The sequence below is a fragment of the Triticum aestivum genome, chromosome 4A, assembly GCF_018294505.1.
Source record: "Triticum aestivum cultivar Chinese Spring chromosome 4A, IWGSC CS RefSeq v2.1, whole genome shotgun sequence".
Classification (NCBI taxonomy): domain Eukaryota; kingdom Viridiplantae; phylum Streptophyta; class Magnoliopsida; order Poales; family Poaceae; genus Triticum; species Triticum aestivum.
In genome coordinates, this window is record NC_057803.1 from 61,009,940 (window position 1) to 61,024,884 (window position 14,945).

A 14,945-nucleotide genomic window follows, 5' to 3' on the forward strand; every position below is an offset into this window, starting at 1 on the left:
AGTTAAGACATTGCAGAATATGACATTGTCCTGTAGTGGGTAGGTTCACCACACCACTGGATTATGGATGAAGAATAGAAGCATACATGCAGTGCAAAAGAAGATCACTTGCTCTGTATAGTTTAATTTACATGGTATGAAGAAGGAACTTGGTTGTACAACTGAAAACTTAAATTGAGAAAGGACAAACTTTTGTTTATGAACTACATAATAAACTTTAAACAAGCAATTTGATGCAAACACCAAAAATAAACAGCTGTTGCAGTCATGCCTAACCAAATATATACAACAAAGTTTGAAGGCTTGAGATGGACAAACTTACATTATTGGTGAAGACAGGCTCTATAAAGGCCTTGTCCATGCTGATGGGGGGTGGGGGGCAATTCAAGAAGTTTACCACATAATCTTCTTCAAAAGCATTGCCTTTATTCTACATTTTGTTAAGAGTAAATATAGATGTGATAATATATGAAAAATGGAGAATATTTAAGATAAGATGAAGAGTGATGCTACATAACCAAGTAGCTATAAATGTAAGTGCAGCGATACAGGCAAAAGGTACAACCAAGAGCAATGCACAGCTAAACTTCTTCAGTACCAACCTTATGGTAAGAGTAAATATAGATCTGATGTGTAGAAAATGGAGGGTAAAGGAAAATAAGCTGCAGAGTGATGGTACATGAACAACTACCTGTCATTATAAGTACACTGATAAAGGACATCATGTACTTACAAGAACAATGCAGAGCTAAAAAAACATTGACATTGGATATATTCTACACTAATGTAACCATTCATACAGATCAGATAATTTGGAGCAAACAATTGATAAGCAAGCTATCATGCATACTGCTGTCACATAATGAACCAGATATGTATGCAAGTACAGTGATATAGGACAACAGGTACTAACAAGAGCAAAGCAGCGGACAACATATTTGCAATATCCTGTCATTCTTGTCAAACCGGAATTCTTCTTCGAGCAGATTTCCTGCAAAAAAGATCCATAAGGCACATGCGAAAAAGTAGAAGTTCAAATTGTCATGTGATTTCATAGACAATACGTCATCCTGGGAACAAGACCAGTGCATAACAAGGTTTTTCCATTCAATGTCTTCTAAATTTAGCACAGGAGACTTCACCGGAAATTCGTTTATAGACTTGCCATCAAAGTGTGATTTCCTCAGGTAACACCGATACTGCCGCAATGCTTCCTTGAAAAGCACAAGCAAGCTTTGCTCGTCATGAATATCCAGATTGACCCTCGCCTAGTTACAACAATGTAATGTAAATCATTGATGTGTTCAATCAGCAGAAAACAGGAAAATAATAACCATGAATAATAGCACTTACACGTAAGTTGGACAGGAAGATGTGAAAATGGTGTTTGTCTTCACAATAATCTTCCCATGATGGGAATATATGCATGTAGTCCCTAACAACATTGAAAGCGTTGTCTTTTAAACTGGGAATAAATGGAATGGGGTTCCAATCTGCAGGAATTGGCCGTCTCTGCAGTTGGGATAGGTCTTCGGCCGGTGGACTTGCTGTACTTTTTGCTGGAGTGGGATTTTTCTGTGGTACAGCTGGTGCTATGGCAAAGTAAATCGGTATACCTTTTGCTGGAGTGCAGGTCCTGTGTGGTGGGGCTAGTGGTGTGGCCAGTGAAGTATGGATACAATCTGCTGGAGTCGATCCTACGTTTTGTGTCACTGGTTGTACAGCCAATATAAGTGGGGTGCTATCTGATTTCTCTAGCACCACCACATTTTTCAAGGACTTTGCTGGTGCTCCTTCGGGTTCGGCAATCACCCTCTTCCTTTTTGATGTATGATGCACAAGAAAAACATTTGAGTGGAAAAACATGGTATGATGACAGATGGAATATGTATTGATAATGGATGGGCATGGCATCTCGACATATATGATGAGTAAACTAAGCAGATGGCTGTGCAACAAAGTAGAAGAAAATGCAAGACAACATATGCAAGATACCCGCAATCAATAAAACATTGCCAAATTAGAACATGCACCTTGATGGTGAACAGGACAAGCCATCTGCCTTTGACTCCTCGAGGTTAGAATAGTCATTAGGATCATATTCTGAACAAGAATCAATAGCGTATGAGTTTCATTGCATCCAGAATGGCACTCGATGCCTTGGTGCAAATTTTGTAAGTCATTGCAGTATTTAGCTTCAAGAGTGGACTGCTGCTAGTGCGACACAAAGCAACTACACAAATCATAGTGTAGATATAACGGGAAAACCTTAAGCATCAGAGTAAAATCAGCAAAGTGGAACTTGCTGGAATATATGTGCTAGTATTGCCGGTATGACTAGAAAGGCTTCGGATACCAGCTCTCTTCAAGTGAAGGTGCGGTACTGTTAATATCAGTGTAACTCTCAAAGGCGAAAGCTCCCCGCATTTCCTTGCCATTCTTACAGGATTCAAGTCGGCAGGCCACTACAAATCCTATTCCTATGTTTACAAGATCCTACGAATCTAAGAGGCTCAAAGTGTCCATCACAACCGACTGTATAGACCTCTACACTGCAAATGTCCCTACTCATCTTCAGTACAAGGAACATACTGTAGTACTATCATACTCCCTCCGTTCCAAAATATAAGTCTTGGTAGAGATTTCCACTATGGATCACATACAGATGTATCCAGATACATTTTAGAGTGTAGATTCACTCATTTTGCTCCATATGTAGTCTATGGTGGAATCTATACAAAGACTTGTATTTAGGAACGGAGAGAGTACATATTAAAGAAGAACGGAAGAGAAACATGGTAAAGAAGAGCAAGAAGATTTTGGATAATAAAATGTTGGTTGCGTAGTGCCCACACATGATGCACCAGAGCGCATTAAGAATGCAACTCCTAGCTGTCTCTCGACCATTTCAGGCGGTTGGATGAAGATCCTACGTCTCCTAACCCTTCTTCTTCCTCGTCTCTGATTCTTCCCATACAGAACACCGCATGGGCCGCCGGCCGGACCACCGGCCCCCACCGCTTGTGTTCCTCCGCCACCCCCACCCCCGCCCAACCCCCACCCGCGTCAATTTTTCTTCATTCGGCGAGGCCCCACAACCACCCTAGCCCCTTCGATCGCACCGGCGAACTCTGACGAGCTCTGAAAAATCGACTGACCCAATTTTGAAATTTAGTCTACTGTGATTTAACTAGTGTGGAATATAAAAGGGGAAAACCATAATCATTGGGAGTGAGCGTGCCATGGCGGATCTGAAGGTGCAAACCGGACAAAGGAAACTTCGCAACCATGACAAGAAATCAGAGTAAAGTAGTGGCGATCTATTTTCTTGTTGCGATAAATAAGTTGAGCAGATATGAAAGAGTACCGCCTCTGGTGCGGCACTGTGTACACATCTGCTGAGAATTTGACAGTGCTGCGGTAGCGATGGCTGTCGGCGGTGTGGAAGTAGATCTAGGAGGGTAGACGATGGCGGCGGGGCACGGTGGACGAGACGGTCGTAGGAGCGGCGCAGGCAAGGTGGACGACGGCGGGGATGAAGGAGAGGACGGGATGCAAGGATCCCGGTCCGAAGCCGTGGATAAGAGAGGTTGATCTCTTGTAATGGACGGCGGCGTCGGGGTATCAGCTCCGACATGGTGGAGGAGGACAGCGGTGGATGGGGTGGCGGATGGCGGCGGACGGAGGAGGGTGGGGTGGAGAGGGTGTTTTGGCGCCCACGGAGTACGAATGGGGAAAAGGGAGGTAGAGAGGAAGGGGGAACCATGTATTCAGGGCGCGCTTGTCTCAAATGCGAGGAAATTTACAAACTTAGCCCCCGTTTCAAATTTCTACTATATCACAGCAACATTAGTCGGTTGGGGATAGGACGGTAATCTCGCATACACCGAATATTTGCCGACGAGAGTTTGTTATTGGCGCCCACCGTGTATGAATATGAATCGGGGAGGGAGTCGATTTCGGCCAAGGACACACTGTGTTTTGGCGCCCACCATGTATGAATCCGGGTAGAGGCGGTTACGTCACGTTTGGGTGAAATTACAAACCTACCCCTATTGAAATCTATAGAAATCCAGCAGATAGGCTTTGCGTGGCAGGGATAGGCAGTAGTGATTTCCATCTCACAGATTTTGGTTTCAAGCGGTTACTGCGACTTTCCCCGCTTCGTTCAAATTTTGCAGAGTGCACGTTTACCGTGCCAACTCAATTCGAATCCCATTTGTATTCTATTTTTTTCGGGCGGGATCCATTTGAATTGGAATTACATTATATATACATCATTTATATATATATATTTTCAAAAGCACAACAAAGAATTCTGCTCCTTTATATGTATAATATGATTTACAAATACAACGATCTCGAAATCTAAGGTTGAATTCGAAAAAATTAACCAAATTATGTTCTACTAAAATGTATGGATCAGTAATATCTATATATTAAATAACATAGATGTGCGTGAATTCATATGAGTATGCATGTTTGATAGATCAATTTTGGTTCGAGTATGGATTACATGTATCATCATCTCGAATTCAAATATTTGAATCCCTTTTTTGTTCACTCCTTTCACGCCCATCTCTCTCGCATGCATGCTCCTTCAGGTAGCTATCACTCTCTTTTCTCCAGCTCACCCACACGCTCACTTCATGTTTCTCCTATCCTCGCAAACATGGTCTCTCGATGTCTCCCTTGAGAAGTGTCACACTCTCCCTATCATTATACATTACACAGTTTTCATTATCTCTCATGTCTCTACTGTTCTCTGGTATCACTCGGTACCTAAGCTTTCTTTTTCACCGCCACACACATAGTCTCCACTCGTCTTTCACTTTGTCTTTCTCTCTATGGGATTCTCTCACACACCCTATATGTCTCTACATATGACTCATAACACTAAAATTACTCTCTCTATCTCTCTCTCTCTCTCTCTCTCTCTCTCTCTCCTGTAGACGCAACATTTGTTGCGGTCTCCTTTTCGTCTCCATCCCAGACTGACATTATTCATTTGTTTACCGATCAGACAACCCCGACTACCGTCTCCTCTCTCTCTCTCACAGACACACACACACAACTCCTGCTTCCACTCCCCTTCCCGACTACCATCTCTCTCTCACACACACAAAACTCTCACTTTTGCACCCCGACTCGTATTTCTCTCACAAACATTTATCGACTAGCTAGCCTCTAGATAGGTTTATACACCCGCACACTCATGCTTCCACCATCGCATACATGTCTCTCTCCCGCTCCTTGTATCTATGTAGATTTTTCTTCCCTTCTTGAGACACGCCCTCTCGATCGTGCACACACACACTATCGCCTCATTTTAAGCTGATACCTATCGCACGCACACTCCTTGTGTCTTTGTCACACATGCTCTCTGTCCTCCTCCACTCTCCCTCTCTCTCACACACACATGGGCTTTTTGCAACAACTAGCAAGATGCCCATGCGTTGCACGGAACATCAAGATGCATTTGTATGAGTAGTTTATCTTGTGGGGGAAAAGGATGAATGAGGGAAGGCCTTATTTGCAAATGTGGAGAGGGGTGTGGGTATCTTTTTGCAAAATTGCCATAGTTTCCTTCCTATCCGTCAGATAGAGATCGGACGGCCTATATTGCAGGATGGCAGGCACATGATCATCACCGACAATGCTTTTTACAAGAGTAGGGATGAAAAATAGAGTTGGTGATGATGGTGGGCCTGCCATCCTGCAATGTAGGTCGTCCGATTTATATCTGACGGATAGAAAGGAAAATATGGCAATTTACCCGCACTCTTCACCACATTTGCAGATAAGGCCTTCCCTCGTTCATCCTTTTCTCCCACAAGATCTTGATGTTCCGTGCAACGCACGGGCATCTTGCTAGTAAGAGTAGAAATTAGACATATACCACTTCTCGAATCTTGAAACCAACAACATTCCTTCCTTATCTCATCAAAACCGCCAAAGGAATATATTTTGAGTGAAACATAACATATTTTTAGTGATATACGTATTTCAAAACTAGACTTTTTTTTATCAAATCGGTGAATATGTATTAATCTACTTTGATCGTGTGGCAACGCATTGGCACATTGCTAGTAGTTATTATAATTTTTGGACACCAGACAAACGGTGGACTACATATACAAAGAGAAGAGGCGCACACACACAGTCGGCCTCTCCCTAGGTGCACGATTGCTGCATTCGCGGGTACTGGGTACGTGGTGGAGCACCTTTGTAGGAATAGTCAGCTCGCGTGATAATTTGATCCGTAGGAGTTGATGGTCGGGACCACAGGTGGACGACTTGGAGCGCGGTGGCTCGCCAGTTGCCATAGATCGAGTAGCCACGTTTAAAATATCATTTTTTTAGTGGGGTTAAGAGTTCCTATTTTCAATGGCGCGTTATAAGTAGTAAGTAGTTTTTAGAACGATTGGTATGGAGCGAAAATGGAATTCATAGTACTACGTACCTCCTTGGCGTATGGTTGTATGGTTTTTTTTTTGCGATGGAGGTTGTATGGGTTTATGTTGTGAGATGTTGAACCTAGTAGTTCTAGGGCAAATACTATGGTTTAGATTTAGATGCTGGTTTTCAGTAATGAAAATCGGAAGGGGAAACCCTTCTTTGATTAAAAAAAGTACTACCTCCATTCTGGTTTACTAGTCCCCATCGTACTTTGGTCAAAGTTTGTCCACGAATTTTACTTGTAAAATGTGAATGGAAAACGAGATTTTGTTATACCCAAACAAAAAAGGACTAGAGGGAGTGATTGCTCTGACACGGACGCGACCTGTCATAGTGCATGCATTGAACCAACGCGCCGGCCAAGAGGGCCACACTCGCTGCAGGCCCGGCTGAGCACGCCTCCTCGCCGCGTGCAACCAGCTTAATACTGCCCCGCCTGCCTTCATTGAATCCGCGCGTGTGCCGGCAACACGTCCTTCCGCGAGTCGGCAGGCATTTTAGAACACAAAAAATGACTAAAATATAATTAATTTACGCATGGTCTTGACTTGTTGTGCTCGCACTGGTAGCAGGAACTAGTAGAGGATTTTCTTTATTTATAACTCTCCTCACATTTTTTTGGCTTTGAAGTGAATCATGGTTGTGGACATTATGTATGAATTGCATATATCTGTGAACATGAGTTTGATGTGGAAGTTGAACTTGGAATGTCGGGCTTGCGCGTGAACTATACCATGTCCAATGCTTCATCTGTTATTGTTTGGAAAGTAATTGTTGTTATTACATGACCCGAAAAAAAACATTTTGTGCCACATCAGTAGATGCACGGATATCACAACAGGCATGCTGACTGGATAAACATTTGAACCTAGCTATTATGAAGGAAATTTTGTATTGACAACAGTTTTAGATAGTAGGAGACGCCTAGCCTGCTCTGCCTCTGCTAGCTTATTTCTGGCTTCTTCCATCTCTTTTTTGGCTTGGGTGAAGAGAGCATCTGATTGCTCTTTTCGCTTCTTCAGGAACTCAGCTACATTCTCAAGGGCTGTTGCACGCTTTCTTTCAGCCTTTACTAATGCCACGAGGACACGAACAGCTGACGACTCCACCTGGCTTGTGTGTAATCTAGCATGATCTGGGAATTTGCACCTTGTGTCTAATCCAGCATCATTAGGGAACTGGCACCTTGTGTGTAATCCAGCCTCATTTTGGAAACATGATCTCGAGGTTGACCATACTTCCCTCCTCGCAGGAACTGCATCCTGACATGAAGTTGCTTCTTTTTTAGATCAATACTCAGAGCAACCTAGATCCATTTAGTAGAAGCCATATAAACAGAACTCGGAGAAGTGAATTCAAAAGGAAAATAAAAAATAAAAACAGACTACAAGGTGAGAGCACCCACTTCCTACATCAAGCTAAAAACGAAAGCATTAGGACGATTAAGACTCTTCTTATTACACATCAAAGAACACCATGCTTAATAGAAACAGAAACTACAACATATACACATCGAAGAACATGAAGCTACACGAAAGTAATTGAATGGGTGTTACTTACCAAAGCTCGTTTTACAGGTTCGGTGCAGATCCTCTTTAACTTGCCACGCTCCTTGAAGATGTCCCGAATATCCCGTGTTTGGTCTTCATTGCTCCTCTGCATGTTCGCACTCGTGGTTTTAAAATCTCATCATGGCAATAAAAATACACTACTAGTAATACTCGCGCATCTTGTGGGCAACATTAAAGCACTCGTCTGCCATGTTAGAGCATCTCCAACAGAATCGCAATGCGTGGCGCTTTAAAAATCTCAACATGCTATCTCTACTCTCTTCTCTACTGTTATATTTATTTTATATTTAATATTTATATTTATCTCTACTTCCTTTACTGTCTACTTTTTTCTCTATACTTTTTTTCTTGCAATATAGGTCGTCCGATTTATATTTGACAGATAGGAAGGAAACAAATGGGAATTTTGCAAAAAGATACCCATACCCCTCTCTAGATTTGCAAATAAGGCCTTCCCACGTTCATCCTTTTCTCCCACAAGATAAACTATTCATACAAATGCATCTTGATGCGTGCAACACATGGGAATCTTGCTAGTTCTAAAAACCTTTCCATCATTCGCCACACTATTGGTTGCAGATGAAAAACCTACCCAAGAACAGCGCGATACAGGAGCGATGCACAATTACAAGCTAATATTCTGTTGGACAATGGAGGCTATAACCAATTACTTTTACGGGAACAATAGCACCCTGGAAATTTGAAGGGTTGGTATGAACAAAATTGGAACTGCACATGTACTGCTAAGTGATTCAATACACACATTACCAATCGAGGAGGAGAACGATGGTCGCGGCGGCCTCTATGAGTCATGGTCGGCAACGGGAGTCAGTTCATTTTCCACGACGGTGGTACTTCTGCGCTTGGCGTCGGCTTCCGGGAAGCAGATCCGAGACCGTGGAAGACGATGCCGGGGAAGAGGCTCAGTGTACGACGACGACGATGGACCGGCTCCAGTGCGGCGTACGAGGTCGTCGATGAGGCAGATGCGCTGCGGTGGATGAGTGTGCTGATGTAAAGGGGAGGAGCACGAAGGCTGCGGTGCCGTGGAGAAGTCTATTTTGCGGTGGGGATAGAAAATAGGGAGTATTCAGGTGTACTACTCTGGGTGCTAGGGTGGGGTTGGCTGGGTAGGGTGAACTTGAAGTTACCAAAACAGCCCCCTACCAAGCGTCATCTGTAGGCCTGTTCCGAAGGCTATGATGGTAACTTCCCACTGCTCGAATTAGGCTCGCGGGAGATTTTCCCGCCGACCTCAAAATTTTGTGACACTGGACTCCCCGTGTGGCGCGTTGAGTGATTCAGCTAAGCAACTAGCGAGTAGTAGTAGTAAACTCTGCATATTAGGTTTGACCGTAGTCAAACTTCCTAAAGTTTGACCAAGTTTATAGAAAAATATAAACATTTACCATAACAAATATGTATGATGTGAAAGTACATTCAATAATGAATCTAATGGTATTTATTTGTTATGGTATATGTTAATATTTTTTGTTATAAGCTTTCTGAGAGTTTACAAAACTTGACTTTGACCAATGCTAATACGCGGACTTAAATAAAAACGGAGGGAGTACACATTTGTTTTCTTATTTTGTAGTGAACTAATCATTTGTTGAAATTGTGAAATAAATATATTAGGCTATTGACTTCGAATGTAATGGTCTATACAATTCAATAGCTACAATCATTGTCGAATCCCAAGATGTATACAGGGTCTATAGTACTTCACAACATGCTCAAACTCACATAATCCCAGTCAAATGAGAATCTAAATGCATTTCATAGTTATTACTTTATAGGATGCAACAAAAACAACCATAACTCTACATCAGCCAATATAGAAGCAACATTTTGACATATCCCAATGTGTGAATGAAACATGTAGAGAGAGCTTTTGAAGATGGAGCAGATAGGGCAGGAAAGATTGTATGTGTGTGGACGAGAGAGTAGGAGACAAACCTAACGAGACAGAGAGAGAGATAGAGAGAGAAAGAGAGAGGAAGAAGTTAGGTTTGTGAGAAAGATGGATACATGTAATATACATGAGATGCGTGTGCATCTGGATTCTGTATACATGGAAGGAGAAGATACAACATGTTTGATGAGAGAGCTGGAAAAACATGGACGAGAGGAGAAGGATCTCGTGGGTTTAGGGATTGACAATTTTGTACGGGGGAGAGAGGGATTGGTTATTTTGTGCAAGAGAGAGAGAGAGGGTGGGGGAGGAGTCAGTCAGCCATCGTCACATCACCCTGCTTCCAAATGACCCCACATTCTCTAGCGCGGTGTGGTCGCCGTCTTCACTCTGCTCGATGCCCTCTTTGAAGATTGAGGTGTTGTGCATGTTGGCGTGCAAAGAAGCACAAGCGAGAGTGGTCGCCGTATAACCTTGCATGGGGATGAATTGTGTGCTCGGGGGAGTGTGTGTGTGTGTTGTGCTGCGTGTGTCTCTCTATGTGTGTGTCAGATATTGAGAGAAAACAAACCTAAGGAGATAAATGGGTATTCAAGAAGAGATTGTGCAGGCCTTGAGGTGGGCAGGGGCCGGTGAGGGTGTCAAAATGTGCGCATTGATGCATGTGTTCATGCGACCGTGCGAGGGACGGACGAATCGAGAGAGATGGTTGTTGTGTTACGGATGCTCCTCTCTCTGTCTCTCTCTCTCTCTCCCTCTCTCTCTCTCTCACACACACACAAGTAAACTAGAAGACCGTTCTCTCATGTATACACAACGTATCAGCATCTTTTTATGTCTCACTCATGCATGATCATTTGCACATTCACACCTCTCTATGTCTGTATCACACGCACACCGTCTCCACATTGCCCTTCCGCCACAACACACATATGGACACATACACACGTTCTCAGTCACACACAAAATCAGTATTAAAAAAACTAGGGCGCACCTAAAACGTCCAAATCCAATAAACACGAACTGGAGCTAAATTCAAATATATGGAAATATTGCAGCGTCAAGAACTTTCACAGGAAAAAAAGTTGAGTAATATTCGAGGATTGTTTTCACACACACACAAAAGGTTCGGTGGATGTCCTTCGAGCGCGACACGATGACGCACCATTCGATCGACCGCGCGGCCGCGGTTCACGCGCTTGCACATGATTCCTTATCATGGCTGTGGTACTAACTAATAAAAGCGCCGCCTAAGTCTAATGTTTACGTGTACTAATACGGTTTTCTTTTAAGTTTGACCAACCTTATATATAAAACTAAAGCAAGCTCCCACACGCGCACTCATCAATATGCCGCTACCGCCGTTGCGCATGCCGGCGCCCGCATGCTCCGGCCAACAATTTCTCGCCCATCACCGCCATGTCGCCGCCATCCCTGTGCCATGAAGCCGAAGGCTCGCTCGCTCACATCGTCTGCAATCCCTCCTCACGATGCCGCCGCGCTGCCAAGCACGCGAGCAGCTGGTGGAGCCGCGTCTATGCACGCAACATATGAAGAGGAGGACGAGTGCGTGCTCTAGCACACCGGCGAGGAGGAACTAGTGTGTCATTGTCGTCTCCGCCTGCGCGGAGGAGGCGCGCATGGTGGCTGTCACGGCGGAAGCCGGTCGCACGCGCGTCGAGCCCGCAAACCGGGTGCGGACGCGCAATCTACCTTCGAGACCTTGAATTCCACGTGGATCCTGCAATCTGAAGGAGCAATTTGGGTCAGTCAACTCATGTGAGCCGTTTGACGCAACATGGATGGCTAGAAGGACTTCTTCCACCTCTTCTGCCATCTTCTTCCTTCGCTCCATCGAACTTCTTTCACAAATCGACTGACCCAAATTATACTACTAGTACAAACGTATTAAGTACAGTAGGAACACAAAGATACGAGCAGTAGTACCAGCTGCAAGAAGAACAGTAGTAAGACATAGTACTAGTACTACTGTACGTACTAAAGAGTTCAAATAACGAGAAAGAACATAAACATAGTTCTGCTGGGGCCTCAGCACAACACACCCTTGAAATTAAACTAAGCAACTAGTCCGCTTGACACTGCAGTAGAACCAGCATGAGCGACGACACTGCCACCTACTCGGAGTCCGAGTCCACGTCCTCGATTTCGTCCTCGTCCCTCTTCCTCTTCCTCTTCGCCGACGCTTCTTTGCTTGAACTGGACACTGGGCTCTGCTTCTTCATCCAACCCTTATAGATATTTAAACAAAGGTAGGGATCCATTGCTGCGTACAGGATGTGATCTTCATCTAATGTCTTCGACTCCCATGCATGATGAAACTCATGATGAGGTTTGTTCAGTTTAGCGTACAAAGGATCAATCATGGCTGCTGCTAGGGTCAACATTGAAGGTTGAGAGGAGGACACCAGGCTTGCCTTCTAGAGATCGAAGGGCTGGCCTACAACGAGACCTATCCGACGCAAGACATCCCTGTCGTTCTTAAAGCCTACAGTAACGAATTTCACTCTTTTGTCCTTGAGGAAGTTCTTAAAATCCTGGGACTCAATGTCGGCATGGCATATGTGGTAGACCAAGCAAACGTTATGTACGCAAACCTAGATCATGGCGGGCTTCTTCCTCTCTTCGTCCTTTTGATCCTTCTCTCGTCCCCGGACTGTGGTGTACTCAACATCTAGCCCAGTGACCCACTCATCCGTTGAACTGTTGAACATGCATAGGAAGCGAGCAAGCCATGCTTTCATCATCTCGGATCCACGTGTGTAGATGATGATGAACTGATCGCCGGTGATGGCTCTAACCTGGTACTCAGCGGCGACCATGGAGATTTGGGAGGCCATGGATTTTGGAGGAGGGTTAGGAGAAGTTGAACTGTTGTACCCCGCAAAAAAACTGGGAGCGAACTAATGTGAAAGGACGGGACGATTGGGAGCGAACTGTTGTAAGGTAGAATACGGGGACGAGTAGGGTGTGTGAACGGCGTGGGGTTGCTGGCTTGCCCGGTGGATAAACGGCTGCAAGCCCCTAAAGAGTTCTCGAGAACTATGTGGGACCCACTAGATGTCATGTCTACTAGACCCATATCGTAGGCCTGACAGTATAGCTTCTGCCTGTTCGTACGCCATGCCGGCGCGTGGATGTGTAGCGACCAGACCTCAAACAGTCTGATCTCTGTGCTCCGGTGTCATCCCTGGATCAGTAATGCTGACACCACACAGTACTCGGAGGATTTATAACAGAGTAGCAATCACACACTTATTACATCGAGTGTCTCAAGAGAGAACTTATTACAATAAATATGGCTTAAGGCCATCTAATAACGATGACAGTGGAAGGCTTGGAAGATAAGTGAGTCCATCAACTCCAACGGCATCACTGAGTATAGAACCACGACCTAAAAACTCCTTAATCATCGTCTGAAAAGTCTGCAACATTAACGTTGCAGCCCGAAACGGGTCAGCACATGGAATATGCTGGCAAGGTAACACATAGAGAGTAATTGAATGAAACAGCTATACTATATGCATATCTAGCTGGTGGAAAGCTCTATGGTTACAGTTTTGCGTAAAGCCAAATTTTTCCCTACTTCAAAGGAATAAATTTATTTAACTATCATGGTAGTTGTTAAACATTGAGAATGGTTGACAGCATTCTCAATCCCAATTAAGCATCGTCATTAAACAAAACCCAACAAAATTAATTTAGAGTAACATGTTGTGATTCACATGATAATCCAAGTACTAGATACTCAAGATTGTCCATAACCGGGGACACGGCTAACCATGATTAGTTTATTACACTCTGCAGAGGTTTGCGCACTTTTCCCCACAATACTCGATCGCCTCCGTTTGGTTTCTCGCACTACATGGTGTTTGAGAAGACGGATGACCGAGACATAGTCTTTCAGAAGCGCTAGCACCTTACGATCGGGTAGACCGTACCACCTACATCCCCTACATCTGCTAGTCTACCACTGTAAGAGTTCGCACGACTTAGTCAACTCTTCTAGAGCCCATAATAGCTTGTGGCTACACACGGAAGTTTCTAGTATGAATAGTCTCATGATCCCTTTGAGCCTGGGTGGCGGTCCAAAAGAAAACAGGCAAATCCTGGAATATCCAGGTGCCTCAATCCACCTAGATGTGTGTTTAAGTTGCCACCTTAGATAAACCATTAATTAAGAAACTCACATCTGTCATGGATATCACTCACTCAATCCACGTCTACTAGCATAGCATGGCATAATAAGCAAACGTAGAAGTAACTCCCAAAGGTTTGAAAGTAAACAGGTAATAGGTACTACCTCAACTACTTCCCATCCTACAATTTAATTAGATCCTAATCATGCAATGTTTGAGGATTGTTCAAATGCAATAAAACTGGGTAGTAGGAAAGGTATGATCAAAGTGTTACTTGCCTTGCTGATGATCCGGGAAACCTAGCGATTCGAAGTAACAGGCGGCGCACTCCGGGTATTCTATTGCAGACAAACAAACAAGCATACAATAAGTACTCATCTAATGCACATGTAAAAGTCAAATAAGAGATCTAACCAGAAGTTTCAACTTAAGAACTCCAGTTTGCAGAAAGAATCAAATCGAACGAAGCAACAAAAATCAAACGACGAAAGAAACAACTTCGTTCTACTAATCTGGATCTAAGGCAAATTTTACAGTAGCAAAAACTTGTTTAAGTTGGTTAAACGGATAGAGGGTTTCGAGACGAAACTCCAGGCGCTTGAATCGCTTGATTCTGATAAACGAGCGAAAAGTTATACTAAAAAGAAAATCGGATGAGGAATCGCGATCAGAAAAATCGCGGATTAAATCCGAGAAAAAGAAAAACGACGAACGTTCATTAGAACGAACGAACGGACGAACGCTCACTATTTAAACAAATCAGAAATACCGATCTATTAAAAAAAACCGAAACTAAATAAAAAAACCGATGGAAAAACCGGACGGTTTTTCGAAAAAAATAAA